Source organism: Struthio camelus, chromosome 3 (assembly GCF_040807025.1).
Source record: "Struthio camelus isolate bStrCam1 chromosome 3, bStrCam1.hap1, whole genome shotgun sequence".
NCBI lineage: Eukaryota > Metazoa > Chordata > Aves > Struthioniformes > Struthionidae > Struthio > Struthio camelus.
Genome location: NC_090944.1, coordinates 63,510,692 through 63,538,006, shown reverse-complemented (window position 1 = coordinate 63,538,006; position 27,315 = coordinate 63,510,692). Strand labels below are relative to the sequence as shown.

At 38.5% G+C, this 27,315-nt stretch overlaps 1 long non-coding RNA gene across 5 annotated transcripts in view; it reads right to left on the bottom strand.

Moving 5' to 3' along the window:
- LOC104148494 (uncharacterized) overlaps positions 1 to 27,315 on the bottom strand; it is a 101,008-nt gene that overhangs the window by 8,019 nt on the left and 65,674 nt on the right. For 3 of the 5 annotated variants that reach the window (XR_011140176.1, XR_011140173.1, XR_011140174.1), the window contains 2 exons: positions 22,441 to 25,971; positions 20,572 to 20,713 (listed from right to left, as the gene is read on the bottom strand). This is a non-coding gene — a long non-coding RNA (uncharacterized lncRNA). Of the gene's footprint in view, positions 1 to 7,802; positions 8,085 to 20,571; positions 20,714 to 22,440; positions 25,972 to 27,315 lie in introns of those variants that run through there. The other 2 variants (XR_695120.2, XR_011140175.1) reach the window with 2 other exon arrangements.

Sequence of the window (27,315 nt, the reverse complement as noted above, 5' to 3'; positions counted from 1 at the left end):
TTTTCAAAAAAAAATAAAGTTCATGTACTGACTGGCAGAGCAAATACCATGTGCCTTATTTGTGGCAGCTGAGAGTTAAGAAATACTTGTTTCCTTTGTATGCTGATGAAGACTAATGCTTCACTGAGCACAAATACATCTGCCTGTAATTAGTAGAGTGGTACCTTAGCAATAAGAAGTTATAGTGAGACTGTCCAATTATCTTGACATTTCAAAAGGCAGCTACTTTTCAGTAGCTCATAAGCAGTTGCCAGGTTAATCTAAAGAGATATTTTTAAATCCATAAGACAAGGAAAATTACAAACTGCAGAACGATGTTCATTAGCATCAGGCACCCCAAAAAACCCTTTCTGAAAGCTTGGCTACAAGTTCCTCTTGCGTTTATCAGTCACTTGAACTGCTTCATTTCCAATTTTTTAGCTTCATTACTGAGGAAGATGACTTACATGATCACTCTGTCTGTGGCTCTCTTTTTCCCCATTAATTTTTAAACCTACTAGTCTACCTATCCATCAGATTCGGTTGTGGTTGCAAATACAATTCATATCCTCCAAATTCTGCAGCAGTGAAAGGTGAGAGAGGAATGCTGCCACCTTCTCATAAGTTCAAACTTTGTTAAACACCAGAGCATCCGCATAAGAAAAACTTGATGAATGTCTGAATTACAGAAAAAACTTCTTTTGAACCTATCAATCAATCATGAGGTGTAAACTTGTAGATAAATTGCGTAATCAATCCCAGCATTCACAAAAATACTTTTTCTGTTTCATATCATTTAGACCCAATCTTTAGAGAAAAACATCCACTCCACCTAAAGATTTTGACTGTACTTTCATCACCAAAATTAACCTAAAACTGTACTGTTGGTAGTAATGCTTGTGGAGAGAAGAAGGAGATGTCATGAGGATGGAAGATTTTGCAAACTGCACAAACACATTCTGTCTTTGCATCAATTAGAAATTACCATGGCAGATAAAAAGATAGGGCTTTCATACCCTACATATTTCTGAAGACAGGAAAATTTCAGATCCAGATAGGACACTAGATGGGAGGGGATACTATAGGAATGACCTGAATCAGAGCACAAGCACTTTGATTCAGCCTCACTTAATACTGTATATCTAGATGGCTGTAAATATCATAAAGCACACCCAAGTTATCCTTTAGAAACAGCTATTGTGAGAAGAATATAGGAAGACTCTTATTCTATATCTTTCTCAAACTACAGGCTTTCTCAGAATACAAATATCAACTTCTACAGCAGTCAGCGGGAAATCACACTTTATTTGAAAAGAGGCAAGATTAAAAAAATAAAAACAAAACACAAGGGAAAAAACACCCTTCCATACAGACACATTAATTGGAAAATATTTACCTAATGTTGCCAATATATCTGTATTCTTTCCTGCTAATATAATTATAAAAAATATTTAAAAAAAGGGGGCAGGTCTTAGTCTATACAGCTAATGCAACTAAAATATATGTAAGAAGATTTATTAATGACAGATATAGTTGACCAGTCTGAGAACCACTCTGTATACAGACAAGTGATTTCCAGTAAATCTTGCAGAGATACTAACTTCTAAAAGAAGTTTGGAAGTTTTACTTACCATTGTGCCTATTGTCTTTGTCAACATCCCACTGCAAATACCCCAAGCATCAGAAGTTATTACTGATCCTCTCACTTCTTGTTCTGAGAAAGTTCAAGCTATATTTCCTCTTATTTTTTGTAATGTAAACAACTTCTATTGTAGTTTTATTTCCATTACTTTACTGAGTTTTATCTCTGTCTCAAAATATGAATACATGCATGCACACAAACACATACACACTGCTGCACTAATTTTACTGCCATTTAGTTAGAAGTGCAACTGAAAAATTCAGGTATCTTGTGCTGCTCCCTCTACTTAGCATGTGTTAAATTAAACCTGCACTGTTGATCACTGTTTAAAAAAAAAGTACTTCAAAAACAAGGTTATCAATTACCGCTCTCCCACCTGCTTTTCATCTGAGAGCAGGAGAGCAGGAGACTGCAGTCAAAAGCAGGCAGGCTCTACAAAGCCTCTGAGTTTTGCTCACCTCTGCTAATTTTTCCTTTGATCATATTATTAGACAACAATGTCAGATATTCTTTTTCATGTATGCAGTTTATCTCATATCTGTACCTTCTTATCCCCTAATCAGAAAGGGACTATAATTCTGATTAAGGCCTCTGCTATGCAGGCATTCATTAGTGTAATTCTTTCTTTGCTCATCTCCCTCAGTCACCTTTGAAGTGATTCAGTTGCTCAACTAAAGGACAGAATATGAATATATTTCAGCAATGGAGTGGCTTAAATGGAAGATATCTCTTATCTGACTTCAGTACATGCTTTATCCTTGGGCAGACTTTAAGCACCCTCAGACACTCTTCCCAAGCAGCATCAAGAAAAGGTCCCTTCAGTTGTTCTCCAGACGAAGGCAAGGCAAGGTGCTTTCTAAGTGCCTGATTAGCCCATTCCCTATTATTCTTATTAATTTTTTTAAATACGCATAAGCCTTTCTGTGCCATCAACAAAACTAATATCTAAGTTAAAAGTGGAGGACATTAATTAGAAAATACACTCCTGGCTGATAATTAAAATGTGCATATTTATCCATTATACTAGGTTCTGGCTTTGAAGGGTATCAATTTATTTTTCACTCCTGAAGAACAGAAGAAATAAAGGCAGAGCTACGTTTGTGTGGTGAGATCTACTGATGGCCTTAGCTTTATTTGCTGGTTTTTGGGGTTTTTTTTTTCCACATCAGTCCTCATTTTGCAGATCGTCACAAAATAGCTCAGGTTGGAACGGACCTCTGGAGATAACCTGATACAAGCCCCCTGTATCTGACATAAGCAGGGCCAGTCAGTGCAGGTTGCCCAGGACCATGTCCAGTCACATTTTGAATATCTCCAACAAAGGAGATACCACAACTTCTCTGGGCAGCCTGTTCTGGTGTTGAAGCACCCTCAGAGTGAAAAAGTATTTTCTTATGTTCAGATGGGGTTTCCTGTGCTTCAGTGTGTGCCCGTTGCCTCTTGTCCTGCTGCTGGGCATCACTGAGAAGAGTCTGGCTCCATTTTCTTTACACCCTCCCATCAGGTATCTATACACATTGTTCACAGACTTCTCTTCTCCGGGCTGAACAGTTTAAGCTCCCCAGCCTCTCCACCTATGACAGATGCTCTAGTCCCTTAATCTTCTTTGTGGCCATTCACTGGACTAATTCCAATAGGTCCATGTCTTTCTTGTCCTGGCAAGCCCAGCACTGGATATAGCACTCCAGATGTAGCCTCACCAATGCTGAATAGAGGGGAAGGCTCACCTCCCTTGACCCGCAGGCAACACTCTTCCAAATCCAGCCCAGGATACCACTGGCCTTCTTTGCCAAAGGGAAAATTGCTGGCTTATGATCAATTTCATGTTGACCTGGACCCCCAGGTTCTTTTCTACAGAGCTGCTCTCCAGCTGGTCAGCCCCCAGCCTGTACTGGTGCAGAACTCTGCACCTCCCACTGCTGAACTTCAGGAGGTCCCTCTCTGCCCCTTTCTCCAGCCTGTCAAGCTCCCTCCGGATGGCAACACAACCCTCTGCTGCATTAGCCTCTCCTCACAGTTTTGTATCATCTGCAGACTTGCTGCAGGTGCACTCAGTCCCATCATCCAGGTCATTAATGAAGAGGTTAAAACAGTATTGGCACCAGTATTGATCCCTGGGGGGACACCTCTAGTGAGTGGCCTCCAGATGGACGTCATGGCCCTGATCACAACCCTCTGACTCTGGCATTCAGCCAGTTTTCAGTAAGCCTCAGCGTTCACTTATCTACCCTGTACTTCATCAACTTCTATCTATGAGGACTTAATGCGAAACAGTGTTGAAAGCCTCACCGAAGTATGTTCAAGATGTTGTAAACAACGTCCACTGCTCCCCCCTCACTCACCAAGCCAATCATTTCGTTGTAGAAGGCTATCAATCAGGTTGGCTAAGCACAATTTTTCTTTTGTAAATCCATGGAGACTAGTCCTGATCACCTTGCCCTTCTTGTGTCTGGAAGTACTCTCTAGAATTAATTACTGCGTTACCCTCCCCACCATCAAGGTGAGACTGACTATCCTGTAGTTACTTGGATCCTTCTTCTTGACCTTCTTACAGAAGAGGACAATATTTGTTTTCACCCTCTTACGGGGTAGGGGTGGGGAGTGATATATTTTTTTTTTCCAGTCCTCTGGAACCTCTACTTATTGCCATGACCTTTCAAAGATAATTAAGAGTGGCCTTGCAATGACATGGGCCAGCTCCCTCAGCACTCACAGATGCATCCTCTCAGGGCCCATGGACTTCTGTCTATCCATTCTGTTGATGTGTTCCCTAAACTGATCCTCCTTCACTGAGGATGTCTTCCTTGCTCCAGAATTTCCCTTTAGTCTCAGGGGCTTAGGATTCCTGAGGCTAGTTTATAAGTAAAAACTGAGATGAAAAAGGCACTCACTACCACTGCCTTTTCTGTGTCCTTTGTCACAAGGTTCCCTTCCCCTTTTAGCTGTGGACATACATTTTCCATAGCCTTCCTTTTGCTGCTTGTGTACTTATAGAAGCCTTTCTTGTTGCCTTTCATGTCCCTTACCAGTGTCAGCTCCATAAGAATTTCAGCTTTCTTAACCCCATCCCTGCACACTCAAACAGCGTCTCTGTATTTCTGCCAAGTCATCTGTCCCTGCTTCCACATCATGTATACTTTCTTGTCCGAACTTTGTCAGGAGCTCCTCGTTCATCCATGCAGGCCTCCTGCTACCCTTACTAGATTTTCTACTTGTTGATATGCTTGAGTTGAATATATTCCATGTACTTATATCTACCTACCTGAGTATTATTTACCACCCTTTACTCTTGCATGTGCAAGCTACAAGTCTTTTGCTCCAGTTTTTCTTCAGGATTTATGAGGACAAGAAGGCAGGCTTAACGATGGCATTCCTAAATGCACAGGTACTGGGATACTTCAGGCCATGCTACTCTACCTAAGCTAGAATTTGAAACAATTAGCCATTGCTTCAATATAAAAAATAGCCAGTCCTTATACAGAGCCAGCAAAAACACAAGGAATGTGCACATGAATGTGCATGTTCAAAAAAAAAAAAAAAAAGTATAAAACAAGAGCTAAAATTAGTGCTAACCACCACTCCCATACTGCTTGCTCTCACTCTCCATCCCCATCCCTGACAACAGGAAGGTTCCTGTTTCATTCCCGCTAATTAAAAAGGAAGGCTTGAATAAAGACTCAGATGACCTTTATTTTTAATTAGGTGAAACAAACAAACAAGCAAAATCCCAGAGAGCAGCTGCAGCACATAGTGGCAGCTCTCAGCCATGAGAAGTCTGGGCAAACTTAGGTAAGTATATTCAGTAGAACTCAGTATTCAGCTGACCTGAATAAAAGTATCCAGTAGATCCAAGTAAAAATTGACTAGTCCTGTCTTAAAGGCTATCAATGAAATATAACTGAACTAAGACAGGAATGAAGAAAATACTTAACTCTCCACTCACCATAAATAGCACAAGCTAATACAAAGTTATACAGATAATCTATCATTACCTAGGTTATTAGTCTACAGAAGGAAAGACATAGTAAGAAAGGGACTTCTGTCAGAGAATAAGCAATTTTATATTTGCCTGTAAAGTCAGTCACCACGACTGCTCTGGAAAATAGTAATTGAGAAGTGCAAGAAGAATTTCTTGTACCATCTTTGTGCTGAACCTGACCTTCTGAGTGCTTCTCATCCATTTAAGGATAAAATCTAACAGGTGGACTTACAGACCTTCATGCTTTAGATTTACCTGCTATACTTTTCCTGAGCAAGTGAGATGCTGAATCTTATCTAAGCGACAATGGGTAAGTGCTGAGCAGTAAACTATGCAGCTAGGTGCAGCCTCAAATGCATGTTCGGTTTTGTGACAAGAACTCTCTTCTTCCTCATCTGCTCTACCATGCTGCATGTTTTACTAAGCCTCAGAGCACACCAAAGTTCATATATAAATGCAACAGCATGATAAATTTCCACCTGCACTAACTCCGGGAGTGAGAAAGCAGCTCAAACATTAATACATCAGAGAAACTGCAAACTCGCAGAACATCTTTGTGCAGCAACTGGAAGCAACACAGACACATCTGAAAAATTCTGTGCCTGAGCTGCAAGCCCTTATGAGGCTATACTAATAATTTTGAAGCTGAGCTATCGTGATGCAGGATGATGAAAGTGCTGCCCCCTTTAAGTTTGGAATAGGCTGGTGCTACTGCTTCTTTTGGTTGCATCCTGAACGTCAGTGCCTGCAGCAGCTCACAGAGGAATGAATAGCCTGGTCAGACGGGGGCTTCTGCATATCTTCATATCATCAGCGTATCTGTATATGCTGTGGCACAGGCTGGGAACTGCTATCTTAAAGGAAGAAAATTATCTTCAGTTAGCTGATAGGTGATATTATAGCCTTGCACAGGCAACCAGTTATCCTGCATTGGCAAGAGTTCTGCCAGAACGGGGAGTCACTACTACTCTGAGGAAACAGCTAAATTTTTCAAGACAGGAGAAACGCTGTTATGCAGAGTGGTACCTCATACTGTGTAGGTCTTGCTTAATACTGTATGCTGTCAGACATTGCAGACATTAGAGACACCAGTATGGACAATCACCAGCTGAACCTTTGCTGTGCTGGGATTCATTATGCAGTAAAGACATCCAAAACTAATTATATGTTTCTTCTACGTGGACTAGAATGTACATAGCTGTGAGAACTAAGATAACCCCCAGCAGCAGATATTAACACCCCTAGAGACAGCTAATCCTAAGTGCTGCTTTTAGGTAAGCTTGCTGAATCACATACTTTTAATATAACTTGTATAGGAGGTAAGTTACGATGATAATTCACCTCTACTTTTTGCTGTTGTAAAGAACAATTGCAAGAACTGGATGACTATCTGTACAGCTATACTGAGGAAACTGAGGCAAAGGCTGAAATTAAAGCAGTCGCGTTATTAGCACTAGATTCTAGGTAGCCTTGACCAGTTTAGAGTTGTTGTTTTTTTTTAAGACTTTTTCTTACATCCAGTAAAATCACTTCAAAATACCACATTGTAATGCAATTACTACTTATTAAACAATGATCTCTTCTCCAAATCTATCTATAATCATGCATAGATAATGCAGTTCAGTGTGCAAGTTATTATGAGGATTTTTTTTTCCTATTCAGACAAGGAATAAATGCTCAGAAGTTTTCATGTGCAGACTAAAACAGAATATTCAATATGAAATAAATCTGTCAGGACTGCCCTATTTACAGGCCTTGTGGTCTCTTCCATCTAATGGAGGGAGGTGCTGGGGGAAAAAGTAAGCAGAGAACAATCTGTGTGCCCTCCTAATAGGTTATATAGGGAAACATTTCATCTGCTCTTCAGCTCAGCCCATCCTTTGAGGTTGCTCCAGATCACTCCAAAATGCTCTGCCTAAGAGCATTCAAAGAAGGGAAGTGAAGGAAAAGACATAGGTCTTGACTATGTACTTGAACTTGATCCTACATAAAAAAAGAACAGGAGCAATGCCCTAAAGTTAAATGAATTACAGCTGTGGCTAAGAGTGAGAAGCAGGAAAGAACAGAGATTTTTTAAAGCTGTGTAAACCAGTAGGCCTGGCAGTTTCTTCAGTTAAATGCCCTTAGTCAGAAAGCTATCAAGCAACCACATTCTGCTGTTTATTTTATTGATAAAATGGTGGATACAGATGATGTACAGAGAAGTAATTAAATTACAAAACATGTATAATTCCCCTTAAGTACAATTATCCAATCCCATTTACATTAACAAAAAGATCTCTGCATGTTGTATGTAGGCCCTTGCTGCATGTTTTACAGACATTCATTACACAACTGTAGAAAAATCATTTTTATACAAAGGATAAGAAAGCTTAGAGAGAGTACTTTGATCTTTTAAGGTGTATGTCAAAATGCTGAGCCCAATCATTCTAGTCAGGCTGTGGCAGACCTCTGTTTTATGTCTTTGTTTCCTCTCTCCCAGACCTTTAAAGCAAAATCAAGATAAAGATGTGAAATGAGCATAAAATATCAAGGGAATGCAATGAATTGATTGTGGATGAACAATGTGTATCAAGATTTCCCATAGAACTTTCTGTAGTATATGTCCTGACTTTCTAATCTAGAACTAAAGTTTTGAATGGATCCAAATCAAGAATTCTGCTCCAGAAAGTTGATTACACTTTTCTCGTGAACCCTTCTGTATATAACACCTATGCAGCTGTATCACTGAGATGAATGAAATCACTTCTTATCTGACCATGTTTAGTAGGATAGATATTATTAGAGTCGGTTAGTTTAAGTCAATAGCTATAATAAAATGTACATTTTTCCCTAGGGTAGACAAGTAGTCTGCTAAATGCTTTGCCCAGCTCATTTATTTAGAATGATAATAAAAAATGTGACCCATAGCAGAGGTTAAACAATTCTTCTCCCTCTGTTTCTACAAATGAGTAAAATGGACATTTGCCAATATCACATTTATAGCACAAGGAAGTGGGAATTCTACAGAGTAGACCAGGAATGGTCATTAAAAATGCTAGAAGCTGCTAATTGATAAGGCGTATGGACCCCACAGCTCTTCCAAGCAGGATAAAGTACCATAAAAACAGTCAGACAAACTGCCACTGATTGAGTAAGGTCTGAAAGGACTGGAAACTAGACAGAATAAAGCTGTTATCTAATAAAGGGACTAGCAAAAAGCTTTTTATTTTTGGAATTGGAATTTACTGAGTGTTGAACAGAGATTTATAAAGGTTTGAAAAATAAATAAAGTTATGAATAGGTCCATCTGGTCAGTGTTCTTAGTGAAGAAAAAGAATGGCTATACTGAAACTGTGAGCTCAGTTTGAAAGAGATTGTCAAAGTTTGGGCTCTTCCAGACACTAAAATGAGACCACTGATCTTCTGCCTGGCCATAAAAAAGGTCTGGAGTCCAACAGAATAAAAACGGTTGTATTATGAGTGTATAAAGTAGAGATATCCTCTTCCTAGTAAAACTAAACAACTAAGCTGCTTTAAAGCTGCCATAAGGGTTAAATACTGGAATATTCAGATTAGAAACATAGTGAAATATTTGTAACGTGAGGCTGGAATCAACCACTCAAAGAATATATCCAAGAGGTGGCAGATTCTCAGTCTCTGGGATCAATCTGTCCCGTCTGCCTTGAACAGTTAGTTTTAGGATAGGATGAATCACTTTCTAGAGGTGTCTGTAATACCGCTGAATGCAGGGGGAGCCTACACGACTAATTTAGCTGCTGAAAAATTAGGCGCATAATCTATAGTTAAAATAAATCTCACATTCAAAGATCAAGTCATCACTAGACAGCTACCTAAAAATGTACTATAACTTAAATGAAAACGTGTTGTTTTGTGGAAAATGGGAGGCACTACATTTTTCCCCCTATTAGCAGAAAGTCATCTTAGGTAATTACAGTAATCCCTTTTTTATTTCAAGAGCTTTATGCGGACGGTCATTAGGCAACAGTGTTATCAGGTCAACACTGTTCAATATTCCTCTGCTAACAAACAGGAAATGCCATACTGAAACGGATCAGGTAAAGGAAGGATGGTATATTCAAACGCCTAAAATATAACATAAATGTTATAAGAGATTTGATCTTCTGTTTTAATAAAGATCATTTAAAAAGGAAAGATTTTAGGGAGGAAAGAAGTTATTTTCCCAAGTGAAATCTGTGTGCAGATAGTATGTTATAGTGAACTAACCTAGCATTTGGGCATATAGGTCTTTCAGGTTTGAAGCAGAAGGAGCAAACTTTAAAGATAAGTACAACTGGACAACAAACCACTTTAGATTTACTTAAATATATATCAGTAAAACCATCTGAGAAAAAACAGTTAGAGAAGAAGGGATGTTAACATGGAAATGGGAGGGATAAGATAGTTATCAACTGGAAAGGGGAAGAAAGAGATGGATAATGTATAGGCTACAGAACACATACAAAAATTTGTGTGCGGCTCCACATGCGCATGTGTGTGGGGATACTTATTTGCCCTAGAACCAGTATCCTTTTTGCTGTTCCACAGAATTATGAACATAGTTCCTAAGTTCACCTTTGAAAGCTGCTTTGTCAGGATCTGGACTGAGATGAAAGAGAGATTATTTTCTTAGAAACTTTCATTCCCCTGCTGGCACCTAGATGATTCAATCCTTTATTGATTGTCTGTATGGGTTTATTCTGGTGCATAATGGTTGTTTGTTTCCACACACATAATTTCAGTAATGGTACTGAACACACTGGACGAAATATAATGCATTTCCAGGAATTAAAGTGAAGAATCTGAAGATTTTGATGGCTTTGTCATGGGGAGTGTGTTTACAGTGACTGTGGAGGTCTTTGGCAACCTGAAATTATTACATGAGGCACAACCTGGATACGTTCAGTGCACATCAGACTCTGGAGAGCTTATCTCTAAAGACGAATTTAGTGACAAGGCTATTGGAAGAATTCATTTTCCAGTGCAGATTCTGGTGCTTGTGTGGGGGAGTGCCAGGAGTGTAGGGACCAGGGGTTCTTTTTGTGTTGAGTTAAATTCTTAGGTTTGAAACAGTAAAACACCTTTAAAACATTAAGCTCTCTCTCTGGTGGAATGCTCCTACTAGGTATGAGCTTTTTTTAGCTTGTAGAGGTAGGTACCTCATGCCTTTCCCTTAGAGAAAATGTGATGTGATCTGAGATGCTGGTGATGTTGTTGAGATGCATATGGGCATTGCAACTTTTTTTGGCATGGTGCAGATGATTTCTGGCTTTACAGAGTTAGTGGCGGGTATATTGGTCTTTGGGCTTTCTGCATACTGTAGTCTGTAAATTACCACTTATTTATTATGAGCATGGTCTGGGAAAGTAACTTTGATATAGTGTTATTACAGAAATAGTTTGATAAAGGGTTACTGATTGTGTTTCAGAAACCAGTGGGACGGCCCAGGTTTCTAATCCAGGCAAGAATAAATCACATAGCTATTTTGAATATCATATAGACCTGGCAGTTGAATCATTTATAATCTCTCCAAGGAGGCCCACAAAAAGATTGCCTTAGTTTTGTGTCTATTATCTATATGTTTATTGTTTAAAACAAAGTTGTGGGTAAAGATGAAGAGAACGGCAGTATGGCGATGTCTTTGAGTCTATGCTGCTAACTAGTCTTGTTATCTGAAGTATTCAGAGCAGGATCGGCTGCACTTTGTTATGATATATTAGTGGACAGAATGACAGGAAGATGTTTCACAGCTGATGGAAGAAATTAGCTACATTTTAGAGTAATCTGCGAGTCTGCGTGATTAAAAGTCTAAGACTGATTTTCATGAATACTGTTTCAAAGTTCTTTCAGTTAAATACTACCAGCATGCCACAGACCCTTTTTTGGGAACGTATTAAACACTCCTGCTAAGGAATGGGCTGTATGTTTTTTCTTGGAACTGAGAAGGAAGCCATTTTAACATGTTTGAGTTCTAAAGAGAAGAATGTGACGTCTGCCTTGACGTGTGCCTAGCTTACCTTTCACATTGCCTGTCTGGTTTTTGTTGTTGTTTTTTTTTGAGGGGGGGCGGGGGGCTGTGTCTTTTTGTAATGTCTTCCCACACTGGACCCAGTAAATCATTTTTCTCAACAGTCTTTTGTTCATATTCTTAACCCCCCCCCCTTTTTTTTGGTACATTACTGTCATCAATTAATTAGTGCTACAGTAGCAAAGTTATCATATCTCTGTAAAATTTCCATTAGTGCAGCAGGATTTCTTTCTTTGCCTAACTTATTTTTGCAAAGCAAGCAAGCATTTGGCTTTACTAATCCTTCAGGAATATGATTCCAGATATCTAAATTAGTTAAACATTGGACATATAGATAAAGAGAAATATTCTAACATGAAGTTTATTTAGAACTTACTAAAATGTGAGATATTTGAGGGAAGGATGTACACACTTCATTTGAAAGTTATAGACATTTGATACAGGCTTCATCTTTGGCATAGGACATCACAGAAGCACAAAGTAAAATAGGAAGAGGCTATTTCTGGCAAAAGTTTATCTTTTGGACAGTAACAACATTGCTCTGTTATGGAACAGTCATTGGCCCATCACTTCTCATGTGCTGTTCCTATGGGGGAAAAATTACTAATTACTAATTTTTCAGTATTATGCAGTGAAAAGGATTCACTTCCTGAATCTTGATGTGACTACTAGTGGCCCTGAGTCATGATACCAGTTTACCTCTAGTTTGCGTGATTATCCACAGACCAATGTATTTATGGCCAAGCCCAACATCTAACAATAATGAGCTCTGATAATATCCACATTTTCTTATTCTTGTGCCTAAGCTGATATTTAATTAAATACCGGATTTCATTTTTAAAAATGATCAAAGAATTTATAGCCTTCAGAGCTTGGAGAGACAAATTTAAGTGGCTTAAAATGATAAAAACTTCAAAAGTTCAGCATTTGCGGTGACAATGTCCTTTTAAAACAGGACTTAACTTTACTCTCTTTGAAAGGCTATTACCTTTTTATTGTTTGAAGATGGCTAATTCTCTTCTATTGAAATACTCTTTGCTTTCCTTCTGTATGGTAGGGCTAAGAGAGGAATGGCTGAACATAGCTACTACATTATGTTCAGAATAAAGAGGCTGGTAATCAACAGGTGAACTCTGATCCCGAAACTGGTGGGATACCATTGCAACTGCTCTCAATCAGGATGCAAGATGTATATACTCATCCCACTTAGATGTTTAATCTACAGAACAAAACATCTGGTATAAGATCTCTTACACTGAAACATGCTGGTGTATCACTAAAATGCCAGATAAGAGTTATCATTCCTTAATCTAGTACTGGGAGACAACATATTGGCCTAACAAAAGACATTATATCTTCAAGGAAAAAAAAAACAATTTTTATTATAATGAAGATATGTGGTCATCTCAGCTCTTCAACAGGAGGAAACAGGATTAGTCTCAGAAAAATTGAAATCTGACTTTCTGGGACACTTCAAATGGGAAAGTAGCTTAAAAAAAAAGACATTCTGCTAAGTATTACGCTGATGAAGGCTCTTTGTCAGGAAGCATCTAACGGATCTAACCTAATGCATAAGGTATTCACAGAGAGGAAACCCTGCCTGCCAGCTTGTCAGGAGAGAACTGCAAATCATCTGGATCTGAATAAGAAGTCTTCCGAGCTAACAGAAAGCGTGTGTAGATTAAGCATACTTTTCCTTCCATTTTTTTCACTTGTCTTATAAAAACATTGGTAACTGTGATTTATTTTTAACATTGAGATGAGAGTTGTTTATGTTGTACTTTAACCTGAGTTAAGTTCGATTTTACTTAACTCGCAACTGTAAAGCCTTCTGTAAATGTATAAACTGAGCATAAAATTGAATAGTCATGGTGTAAACAAAAAAATGTAGGAGCGAAAGGAACAAATAATGGCTGTAGTAGCAATTACATGTGAATTTTACTGTTAAAACATACTCTAAAGTGAACATTATTGAAACACAGAAAGGATGCAACAAAAAAGAAAAAAATAGTTTTCCATATTAAAAATATAGCGTTTGACCTGCATTCTCCTGATCTATTAGACTAGAACATTTAAAAAGTATTACACAGTATTATTCCATGTTAATTCTTTATGTTAAGAGAGGATCCATAGGTGATAGTACCAGCAAGGACATAATTCAGCACTAGGGAGACAGCTACTTTGAGTCTCCTTGACACAGGCAAAGAATTTACTTCTTATTTTGCTCACTTTATGCCTTTAAGAGGAATGGATCGTGAGCTCTCTGCTGATGCAGCTCCAGATAGGCAGGGGTTACATAGCAGTTTGTACAGGGAGAGAAGACTTTCAGAGATATGAAGGAAAATGTTTGGGAGCTAATAAGTTACGCAGGGTGGTCAATAATGTGGTTTCATTCCGTACTCATCAGAGGGTTTAGGATTTGTGGTCTACTTTCATTCTGAACATTAATTCATCTAGAAGAAACTGAAATATAAGTTTTTTGCACAAACTATGTCCTGAATATTAAAACCCAAGCCCACACAAGTGATGCAGCAGGTCAGGTCATAGTGATTCTTCTCCATGCAGGAGATGAGGTCTATAGCCAAGATACTTCAGCACAGCATGCTGAGTCTTGTCAATGCGATAGAACAGGCAGAGGAAGCAGTGACTGAGATGAGAAGAAAGAGACACCGTGAGGCCAAAGAATGGGACTGGCAAAGTAAAGGTGTGACAGAGGGTAGATATAGAGGAAGGGTAGACTGGACAAAAGATTTAATGGCAAGGACTGAGAGAATACTGAGAGCAAATAGAACAAAGCTGACGAAAAGAGGGGGGAAAAAAGGAAAAAAAGAAAAGTTGCGTGGCTCCATTAAAATGGAAGCCACCCTGCAGTTTGTTTGGTCCTTGGAAAGACTGTCTCAGAATACATCCATTGGGAAATACTGCAGCAATTAAGCAACCTGAGCTGACATGGAGGAACATTTGAAATGAAAAAATACATAAAAGAGACAGAAAGGTGTTTCAAAAGACTGCCTTAACTGTTTCAAGAGACAGCTCCGAACACTCAACTCAGGTTTTGTGTTTCGAAACCTACAACTGAATTGAGCTTTCTCCCAGAACCTCTGACAAGCAGCAAACTGAGAGGATCCAAATATACAGCAGGCGGCACCTGCTCTGATCTTTGAGCAAATAGTTTTACAGCCTTGCCTATTCACAGGGACGTCAATGTATTGAACTGAGATAATTCTTACCAAGATTTTCATATAAGATAATACAAAATGAAAAGATTTAACGGTAAGTAGTTTTCAGACTGGTCAGATGGAAGAAAGATATTCAACAAAAATGTTTTCCAGTCCAAAGCCCGCTGAAATCAATGGCAGCCAATGGAACCGGGCTGTGCAAATAACGTATACAGGATTTTGATTTTTCTGAGTGACACATTCTATTGACAGTCTTGACAGTGATATACTGTTTTATTTGTAAAATCAACCATCAACATAGATGATGTTTAGAGATGATATCTAACTACTGCCTAAATTCATAATAAAAAACAAGATAAGCATAAAAAATGGCAGCAGTACTTGAATTTGCAGTATAAGTAGTCCAAAAAGGAACATTTAGTCCTTTGTGACAAAGTATTGTCCCCCTAAAAGTCTCAGCTTGCATTTCTTCTCTTGCATAGTCAATATACAATGCGGCACAATTATACTGGCTTACCCTGCAGAAAATCTTCATAAATGTTCCTCAAAAGCCTCTTGGACAAATTGCCCCATTTTTAGCATGCATTCATTTACTTCAATTTAATTGACTTACCTTGGTTGCTCCCTGTTTCTGGGCAGAATTAATAGTCATCAGAGGTCAGTAGCTGTGTGCTTTCAACTAGTAATCACTGTACTGTAGACAGTGCTCAGCTTCCTGATTTTTTATTTTTTTCGGGATATTGGAAAGCCTTTCTTTCCTTTCACATTCCAATGTAAAGCATGCTGTCAAGGTTGTGCACCCTGCATTGCAACTCTTGCTAACACTATTTCTTCTTCCCTCCTCATTCCTGACAATAGAATAAGTCTTTTTTCGACCTCAGTTTCATTATTATTCAACTTCATTTAGATAGTTTTCAAATCCCGTTTTTTTTTCCTCTGGAAGTTAAACAAGAGGGCTGGCTTGTTTGACAAAGGCAATATGCTCCCCGTCTCTATCCTATTTGATTTATATTCTCCTCACATGGGACAACAGAGGATATCAGCATTCCACAATTCCCCTTTCTGACTCTTCTGAATACAGTTTTGCTGAAAGGGACTGGGATAACAGCCGCAGGATGTTGCTCTTTATCCAAAGGGCTGGAGTTGCACAACCCAAATATTCTGATTTGGAAGTGCAGTCTCTGCCAGAAAGATGATATACCTGACTGTCTACACAGAGCTCTAGGACTGCTACACTACACTAGGACTAACAGCAAGGATGTGCTTGAGCTATGAGGAGGGTACTAGCCTAGCACAAGTTATTGAGGTTGGTCATTTCACAAAAGCTGATCTCTGGAATCAGCAAAGGAACTCTGTTTAGCCCCTATCAGAATGCCTATACGTGGCATGCAGAGATACTTTGCTAACTATGAGAAGAACTCAGAGTTTGGTACTTCTGCCTTGTGCTAGAAACACACAGTATGACTCTGGGCTAGACTTTATTAAGTTCTTTCTGGTTATCAGGCCACCAGTTTTCCTAGTGTTTGTTTGTTTGTTTGTTTTGCTGTTATTTTGTTTGTTGGTGGTGGTGGTGTTTTTTTTTTTTACTAGTATACTACCTGTTCCCAGAAACAGAGTAGATGTACATGTTAGGATAAGCAATCTTTGTTGCATGCATATAGCCAAGGAACAATGTGAATTGATAAGGAACTACCTATTAAATAAGTATGTTAACTATATTAACTATAGTTAATACTATAGTTAATTCCTAACTATAGTTAGGAACTATATTAAATAGACCAGTAAGTATCTTTCCCCCCACCCCCAGAGACAAATGTCTCTATTTTTACTGTCCTAGACAATCTTTCAGGATGAGGATGTGAACCACTGTCATCCAAAAAAAGGTTGAGGTGTGCTTTTATATCCCTAAACCTTCTAGCAAATGACTGTCCAAAAAAGATTTACTCTCGTACTAGTTTCTGACAATAATTAAATAGTATTCTCTTCTTACGGGTTTTTCAGATCTTTTGAGTAGCCATTCTTGGCAGCAGCAGCTACAGAGTAGGCCATGTGCAAGCTAAATGTTCCTCCAACTTGTCTTTTAAAGTACAGACCTTACCTTAATGCTTGATTGGTAGCAGTCTCCTAACATAATGATAATAATTTGAGCCCTCAAGGACAATCCTGACTAGCTTCAAATGATAAGAAGTGATTCCCTCAGTAACTCCAAAGTCAGGAGACAATAGCTGGCTGATGCTTTTCCCCTTCTAATCAGTGTCATATGACAAGTACTATAAAAGTTTCGTTGGTTAAAACTAGAAATAGCCAGGACTAGTCTGAATCATAGAGACTAGCCTAAGTAGTTCATATTAACACCAAATCTGAGGTACCAACACTAGTATTGTGGCACAAGAGCTGAATTTGTTGGGGGAAAAGAAATTAGAGAGCCATTCTCATTGAGAATATGCAGTTCTAATAAACCATCCAGGATTCTAAAGAAAACAGCTGCCTTCAAAAGAGGAAAGTGAAGGCAGAATGATTTGTAGGGAAAAGAATAAGTCAGAGAAAAAAAAAAGAAAGAGGAAAAAAATAATGTAGAAGCATCTAGAAGAGTTTTTTGATACCAATATAACGTACATATCCCCTTACACTCCCATTACATATACTTTCAAACATCTTATTTGCTAAAAATATGGCAGGTGAGAAAGTTGAATCAATACATCGAGGTTTTTTTTTTTTTTTACAACTATTTAAATTGAAGTAATAAAATTGATGTCACTGTCAAAGAAAACTATCCTAAATACTTTTATGTCTCTGCCTCATAGGTAGGACTATTTACAAAGACATAAGCAGAAAAGTTATTATAGTATAATATACACATTTCTATGTACAAATAACATATAAATAATCTAATATTTATATGTGAAAAATATATATGCATATGAACTCTAAAGCGAATGGAATATCTATTTATAGGTTTTTAAAATAGTGTTTACTGTATTTTGAAGGGATCTGGGAATTTATTCAGTGCATTGTTATATAAAGATATATTAATTACTAGATAATTTATTTGATAAAGATTTGTTACATTTTGGCAGGGTAATTCAATTAGTGCTATAGTCTGATATCTGAATAGTTTCCTCAGACTGAACTGTAAACTGCTTGACGAGCAAACCAATATTGGGCCTAGGTGGCATAGCCGTTCCAATGCTTGTGATGTGATTTGAAAACCTCAGATGTTACTGTAATGTTAGCTATACTAATATTTCATATTTATGTAGTGTTAATATATCTCAAAGCACTCAATAAGTGTTCAAAGGATATACCACTTTTTTTCCACATGGAGAAGCTGCTGTGCAAAAGGTTATGATTACAAAGCAACTTGATGATACACCCAGGAACAGAAATGATTTCTGGTCACTTATGTTAGACAGGGCTGCACTATTTTATATTTCTGTTATCATCTTTTGGCTGCCCATATCTGGCTTAATTTCATTCCCACTCCTCATTATTTCTCAACATCTAGTTCATTTAAAGCAGGAGAGCTCTTTTACTGTGAACACATTTTCCTTCATCTTGATTTAACTTTTCCTATTCTGTGACAGCTATCATTTCTCTTTTTTATATTTCAGAGTTTGAGATTTTTTTCTAACCTTTTATATAGTCTCTGTGAAAAGTCAGATGCAGTCAGAACATTCAATGTAAACTATAAACTTCTTCAAACTGATGATTAGGAGCATATAATGACCAGCTGGGTGTTTAAAAACAGGAAGAACAGGAAAAAGAAGTTAATGTGTTAAAAATCAGTTCTTCAATAATCTTCAATAATAGATTTTGAAGTGGCCATTGGTATTTCAAATCTGCAGTTGATGACTTACTTTTCCTCCAATACAGAATTTTTAGTTATATATATATATCTCTATATATGTATATATGTACATGTTATTGGAATGCTTGTCATTGAAGTGATTAGCAATTTATTTTCCAGCAATCAGATACTCGATGTGTTATTTCAATATGGTAAAGGATAATTCAGGATCTCAAGATCCTAATTTAATTTAAAGCTTGAACAATTTGAAAATATTTATATTGAAAACTATATATTTCATGGCTTCTACATGAAACACACAGAGGGTTAAATCCTAGTGAGAATGGATTACTAATCAGAAATAGTACTCTGTTCTTGCAGGAGAAAAGAGGGGTTTTTCTGCACGGTCCATAACCTTGGTAAGAACTCTTACGAAATCAAATCCAGGCCATAACTCAGAAATGCCATTTGTACTGTAATAACACAGGAGTTCTTATTCCTGTCTTTAACTCCTCACTTCTGAATTATTGCAAAAGGCTGTGAAGAAAACTTCCTAGAAAATTAGATGTCATTCAGGTAGGACAAATGTCTATACATCTATCCTAACTTTATGCATGAAGGGTAAATATAATGTCACAGAAGTGCATCTTTTTTTAAATATTGTACCTTAACAATTACTATATTTTTAAACAGGTCGAGTGACAATATTTCAGCACGACAATATTCTGGGCAGTATTCGGATGAGCATTGCCAGCAGGTCAAAGGAGGATCACCTCTGTTCAGCACTAGTGAGGCCACATCAGGAGTGCTGTGTCCAGTGCTGGGCTCCTCAGTATGAGAGACAAGGATACACTAGAGTGGGTCCCCCAAAAGGCCCCAAAGAAGATTAAGCATCTGTTATCGGTGGAAAGGCTGGGGAACTTGGACTGTTCAGCCTGGATAAGAGAAGGCTTGAGGGAAAGTTATAGATGTGTATAAATATCTGATGGGAACATGTAAAGAAGATGGAGCTAGACTCTTCTCATTAGTATGCCGTGACAGGACAAAAGGAAATGAACACAAACTAAAATGCAGGAAATTCCATTTAATCCAAAAACCAAACCAAACCAACCAACCAACCAACCAAACAGAACATTTCACGCTGTGGATGTAGTTAACCACTGAAACAGATCGCTCAGAGAGGCTATGGGGTCTCCATCCTTGCACATATTCAAAACCCAACATAGCCCTGAGCAACCTGCTCTAGTTAGTCCTGCTTTAAACAGGAGGGTTGGACTAGACGATATTTAGATGTCCTTTGCAGCTTCAACTATTCTGTGATTCTGAGTGCTTTTCACTTCAAAAAGACTATATCAGACTTGTTCTCAGGTTACTCTGGTATAGCCATTTACTGGTTCATATCCTGAGATAGGATAAGTGTAAGCATTTTATTATGTGAAGCATTTCATGATTTTTATGTTTATACTGTAACTGAATACAATGCAATGGTTAAGCAGAGGGAAAGACAAAAGAGATGATAAGGAGAAAGAATCACAACCATTGTCATAAGACATGGATTGTATTGAGCCTGGGAGAAGAGATAAGGGAGGATTACAATCCCTAGTTCTGCACCCATATACCAGTCACGTAAATACGTCCATATACAAAGATATTAGGAATCAACAAGCAAGAAAAAAAAACTCCGTTGTGTGCTATAAAAGTAAAACTCAGCTTCACAATTTCATCATCTTGACCATACTGATGAAGTAGAATGAACAATGAATACTTAATGGCATACTGAGGTTTTGAAGTGCAAGACTAAGAAACAAAGGAAAACAAAGCAAGGCATTTAATAGGAGAAGAAACTGAGAGAGATAATATGTACACTGCTGCTTGTATTATAGCCTCCTTTGTGATTCAGTTTCATAATCCTTTAATTTTCCAATATTATTTGATAGGCTATTTAGAAGCTGCAGCCAACTTAAAGTAGCTACTCACTGGGGTTTGAATTTGTTCTTCAGGCCTCATTCCAACTTCACGTCTAAGCATTGTCTCTTGTGGACAGCCTTTCCAGACTTCTCTCTGGTCTTTCCATCAAAATTGTGGTGTTTTTTTCACTCCAGAGCAGGGCGGAAGTAAACTGCATTGGAGATAAAACATGTGCAATGCATTTCTAGGAATAGAGGTTACAATGCAAAAAATGTTCTTTTTAGAGAAATTGCAAATATGTTTTCTACTTTCACAACCTAGTTTTTCATTGTAGGTTTCCATGCACACTGGAAAAGTGTTTGTATCCTTTATAGAGATCTGCATGAGCTCAAGAAACAGAATAATATAATAGCTTTTGCCTCCCCGAAACTGACAACTTGCTGCCTTTATAAATGTATTCCCTTAAAACATCTAAAACCTTAGATGATTGAGTCACTGGTAAAACTTATGAGAGTCACTGTTTCTCTTCTTAAAAATTTGTGCATTTATATATTTATGTGAGATAAAGAAAAAATCTACTACTTTCCAGTACATTCCTTCACCATAGAATGTGAAATGAAAAAAATCACAAACCTGAAGGGCTCAAGAAATCTTTATAAAATGAGTTATAAGGTAAATTATCTCATTTACTGCTGTGAAATCCTTTCTTGGATCTCACTACCAGCTGATTTAAAGCTCTTACAGCGTTTATGATTTTATGGAAATGTTCTGACAGAGAGGAGGAATTCCTTCTTCCTCAAACTAGAAGGTCTATAACGTCACAAAAATACAGCCTGTAATGGCACAAATAGAACAGGAGATGTTAGTATAAACTCTTTATCTTTCTCCTTCTCAGAAATTAGGATAAAGACACTGCTCAAGCAACTATTCCCTCCAGAACCTCTTGAGTGTGATCTGCTATACCCATTGCGGCACTGCTGCATGCCAGCAGTGAGGCAAAATCTGTTGGAGTAGGCATAATGACCTCTCAGGACAGGCAAAGCTTAAAACTAAGAGACATTTGCATTTCTAACCTGAGGCCAAATATTTCCGGCTACAACCAGGGAAAGGAAGATCTGGCGACCACCTCCTTTCCCACAATTTTAAACTTAACACAGACCTTCATTTATTTATTTATTATGGTAGGAGGAAAGATGGTCTTTGCAGTGTTGAACACAAACCAGTCTATGTGGGTTGCTCCAGGCTGTGAGCTGAGGGCCCTGAGAAGGAGCCCAAGTGGAGTTAGGGAAGCTTTATTGTCTAACTCCTCAGCTGACATTACGAAGACACCTGGGACACGCATACATCGCCTACAGTTTTCAATTTGGGGATGAATTTTGTATACCTAAAATGCAGCAGGAGCAGGCAGATGCAGTACATTTTCACTACGTCTAACTGCAAAAACTTGTTAAAGTCTTTTGACTTTGTTAAAAGTCTGAAAACCTGATGAAATCATTATTTCATTATCCACATTTGTCTGCAAAACATTACCCTCTGATAATGTACCCATGTTTGGTCAATGAGCTAGAGAGCAAGCTAGCAGTGAGCCATCCACAAAAACAGTGAAAATTGCTTATAAAGTCAATACATCACTGAAAAATCTTGCTGCAAGTTTTCAAGAAAAGTAGAGTAATTGCTAAAAAAAAAAATCCCCTAAGATCAGTTGCAGTTCTTACCAGAAGAAAAGTTGAAGATGCTTTACTTTTTATAGAGGGAAAGAAAAGAAGATCATTCTCATACATGCAAGGAGATCTTGGGTTTGATTTTTTTTATCTTATCCTCAGAACCCAAATATATTAGCTGACAAGACAGATTTTCGTATATCTAATGGATATACTAGATATCCTGAGATGTATATCTTATCCTTATATATGTATGGATTTACTTAAGGCAACTTACACTTTTGTAGATGAAATTCTAGGAGTTTAAGTGGTTGAATATTATTTCTTACTCCTTAGATTTCCTTCATTTCTCATTCCCTTGAGTAGTACTTAGCCCTGGAATTTCCTCTTTTTTGTCTTTTTTCCAGGAATTAGGTAGAACTCTGGCACCACGAGCATCTGCAAGGCACAGGTTTCATTGCTATACAGTGTGGTTAGTGTTTAAACATTTATATTTCACAAGTTTGTATATACACAAACAGGTCTGCAGTAAAACTGCCACATACTTTGAGATTGTTTCAATTAAAGTTAGTTCAGAGCTCATTGGTCCATGTGATTTCACAAAGTGATAATTTAGAGCACTGAATTACCACTCTGTTCCTCATAGAGAGTGACACTCATGACCACGTAATAAAATACTTTATGGTCTGTTGTTCAGAGTCATAATTCCACTTTGCTCTAGTCGGGTGAAGCCACAAGTCATTCCACTCAGCTGCCATTAAGGTACGTATTGCCCTCCCGGCCCATCTACTGTGAATACTGACAGCCTCTCATCCACAGATGGCAGAGGCCTCTAAAGCTGTTGAACTGGCATGCAGTCAGTTGGCTTTTGATCTGGTCGTTCAGATATAAAAGCCTGTTAAAGTAGAAAGGAAAATAGGCTGCTCGTGTTTAGTTAGTATTAAACTCTGTTCCAGTGGGGCTTTGTGTCTTTATCGGTTCCTTCAGTTGCTTTTAATTAAAGCCTTGAAGACACCGTGTACTTTGGATTTCTGGGCTAGAATATTCTTTCTAATTCAGCTCCATATTAAACATCTTGATTGTGAGCAGCAGCCATTTTTTCCCTGTGGACGCTGTACACAATAACTTATTTATATATTTTTTGAAATAGATACAGATTTTTTCACTTAGCGAGAAATACAATCCCAATCTATTTATGGTTGTTCAGAGAGTCACAGCACAGTGTTGAGTAAATGTATAGATAAATAACAAGCTTCTTCACAGCTTTGTGCAGAGCAGCCATTAAACTTAAGGGTCTATGGGAAAGCCCAGCAGCACAAGGCCGATAATTTGTAGGGAACTTGTGTGACCCTTTGGGATGAATCCCTAGACCATAAATATGTGCATTACTTTTTTTTTCTTCTTTTTCTTTTTTTTTTTTTTCTCTTCTTTGTTGGCCATTCAGTGAAGGAACACAAAGCAACCATCAGCACAGTGCTCTTCTCTGGCCATGAAAACACACTCCCTGAACTGACACAGAAGACACAAACATGAGAAAACTCCTACTTGGCATGCAGAAATACAGAGAAGTACACCTTTACACTTTGTTAAATGAAATGGAGTGAACCTCCAATAACAAGGCGTGTAGGTAAAAATTATAAAGGTGCATGACAGACAGGGTAAGGTGAATAGCGCCGGGAGGTAGCAGCACACTGTGATTTATGATGCTGCCGTAATGCCTGTTTCACTGATTGCTCTGATGCTTTCTGGTTATATAAGACAAAGCAATCACACAAACAAGTGTAATTACATTCAAAATATAGGAAGGCAGAACTCACCAGGGAAAAGTAGTAGTGGTCAGGGCACCGCGGGGGCCAGGGCTCCTGGGACTGGGGCCGGGAGGCTCTTGGTAGGGCTGTGCCGGTGCTGGCTGCCCAGGCGTGTCCCTCCACCCCGAGGGCACAGGACCCCGGGGGCACCTGGGGCAGCCTGAGCCCTGGGGCAGCGCTGCAGACGGGTGCCGGGGCCGGGGCCAGGGATGCCGTGTGCGGGCAGGGGCCGGGCGGTGGTGGGGCTGGAGCAGGCACCACTGCAGCATCACGGGGCAGTGACTGACAGCCCCCAGCTGGGCTGGGATGAAGCTGGGGCTAGAGGGGGACCCCCAAGGCCAGGACATTACTTCACATTCAGAAGAAGGGCTTGATCCTGTCTACGTGACCTGGCAGGAGCCTGGGACACAAGGCAGTTTTCTCTTGAGAGCAAGAGGTCCTCACATTTCTTCCGACTAGGGAAACAACAGGGAAAGGTATGCCTATCACTTCTCCGATGAGAGGGTTGTTCATTACACGGGGGAAAGAGGCCTTACGAGATCGCTCCAGAAGAGGTGCTCCAGCGAGCACTCAGGACAGTAAATAGCGTGCGCATTAAGGGGAGAGATCTGAACTCTTATGCTTCAAAAAAGCTCCCCCTAAGGTATTCAACATGAAAATAACTTTCCATTCAATATATTGAAACGAGTAACAAAAATTCATGATAAAGTAGCTCAGAGGAAACGGTTTGGAAAGCAGCTCAGAGGAAAGGTTGAAAGCTATACTCCTTCACATCGCATCTCCCGAATTAACACTTAATGAACAAATAACGGAATAAGAATTGTTGAATAGCTTACTATCATGTCCTTGAATGAAGCACTTGACTATGAATGAAGTGTATAGCCAATGGAGAGTGCATTGAGAAAAAAAAAAGTCAGGATTGATCAAATGATTGATTTATTTTTTAAGAAAGTTTTCACAAACGTTATTTCATTGTGGGGAAATGCAGCAATCTAAGATTTAATAAAAATCCAACGTAAGCAAGTACTTCTGTTGCTGCTACTACAGCTGTAAACCAAACACTTTAAACAATCTCTGCAATGTTTAAAAATTTGATGAAATATTTATAGAGATGAATTAGGAGAATTTAACACTTTAAGAGTTACAAAAACTGGCGGTAGAATAAATATTTAGAAGTATTTTAAATGTAAATATCCCAGAACATATTTACCTTTCCTGTGCAATCTTATCATAAGCTACTTGTCAAACATGAAGACATTCTCCAAAAGGTAAGAGACATATTTTAGTATTCCAATCACAAAGCAGTGCTGCAGCCATTTAGAGGCTGACAGCTCTGCACTGTACTTCATTGTGCTGCGGTAGAATTCAACTGATTCACAACGAACTGATATACTCAAAGAGCTTGACAGACAGCTCCCTCACATGGGGGTATGGATAAGGGTAGAAGCAGACAAGAGCCAGGCTCTCCAGTTAAATTGGTAGGAGCTGGGTGTCCTTCTCCCCCACCTTCCCTTCTGACTCATTTCAATTGTTTCAATAAAGACAACTAAACCTTGGGAAACCAAGCAATCACTCACCGGTGTTGATGGTCCAGAGCTTAAAGACACCTATGCATTTGGGGAATTTGTTCACACGTGTATTTCCTAATCCTTATAGCATGGCTGTTTCTGCCTAGGATACCACCTTCAGAGAGTGAGTGCTGTTTGCCCATCTCACCACCGCAGCTCCGAGAACAAGCAGTGACAAAGTGTACATACCTCTTGATGGGTCTCAGGACCTTGCTCCTCCAGCCATCAGAGATTTGGATAGAGTACACTAAGGTTTCCTTCCAGTGCAAATGTTTAGACTTCCTTCTTTCACAACCAATACGTAAAAAGCAGGTGGGTAAAGCTGATGCATGTATAGACACAACCCCAATGTAGGATTAGGATGCTGCCAAAGTACATGGCCAGATGCAGAGGCTTAGAAGCAGTACTTGAATTGCCAATTTACCTGTAGCCCTTTGTAATGGAGTTAACAAGGAGAAGACCAAGTTATTAAAGAAAAAAAAAATAAATTAGAAATAGATTAGGCATAGATTAACAAATCTAACATTGCCTATACACACATTTAAAAGTATAATGTAAGTCCTTGATATCTTTTATTGTCTTTCTGTAGCTTTTGGTCTTTTTATATGGACCTGATTCTTATTAAGGGATACTTGGAAATATTTCATGGCCATTTTATAATGTGCAGTGGAGTAGCACTTCAGCAGCCATTATTCTGTCATTATTCTCAGCTTGTTCTCAAAGTCTGCTATATAGAAACAAATCCTGCTTTATAGAGTTTGATTTTAACAACTTAAACTAATGAAAAAAACACAGCTTGTGATTTCTTTAGCTCTTTCTTCTACATGGAGATAGCTGAGTAGCTATCAAGTGTCATCCCAAAGTCAGCTGAACATCCTTTCAGCCTGCCCTGAGCTATTGTGTTGTAAAGATTCTAATTTGGTTTGGCATCTGAACTTGAAAATAATAAAACTCATTTTGAGTATGGTTGAGTATATTTGAGAAAATGGCACTTCTGAAGAGGCGATCTCCAGCATGTAAATTAGGTAGTAACATTTGTCTCATCTTTGGCCGATCCATTTTTTTTTTTTTTTTTAGCCATGAATAACTTGGAGACTGTGCCTGGCCAGTCTTTTTCATGCCAATTAGGTATATTGGCATCTGCAGTTTACCTTTCATTTTTAATTCCATTACCCATGTGTACACTGATTATTCTTGTTGAGCTTGCATCAATGCTTTTAAAAGTAGGCTACAACTATTTTCATTGCTGCACATATTAGGACTGTATTTAGCAATCATGTTGCTGTGAAACCAAGACAGCCTATAAGTTCATGGCTTCAATACATCTGATTCTGCAAATTTGTATTTAAAAACATTGACAAAACCCTACTTTCTCAGTCCACAGACATTTTTCTTTGCTACTTCCGTGGACCTAGCCTTCTTAAAGAAAAGATGCTCCCCTGTTAAATGTGTGCTTCCTGTTAAATGGAAATTTCATGATTGGTTTCAAAGGCTTTCCACTGTATACGTCCCATTGTGGTCTCCTGTCAGACTTCTTCCATTTTCAAATCCCTCTCTTCTGAAATAACATCTACGATAAAGCTGCCAATTAAAAATGCTCAAAATGAAATAGCATGCTAATTGCTCACAATGTTCTAAATACTTCAGTAAGCGTAGTCCTGTCTACAACAATTTACGGGGTGATCAGATTCATGTATTGCATTGAAGTCATACTTGAATTCTGCTCTTATTCTATGCACCAAATCATCTCCAGAACTATATTGTTTCATAGTCCAG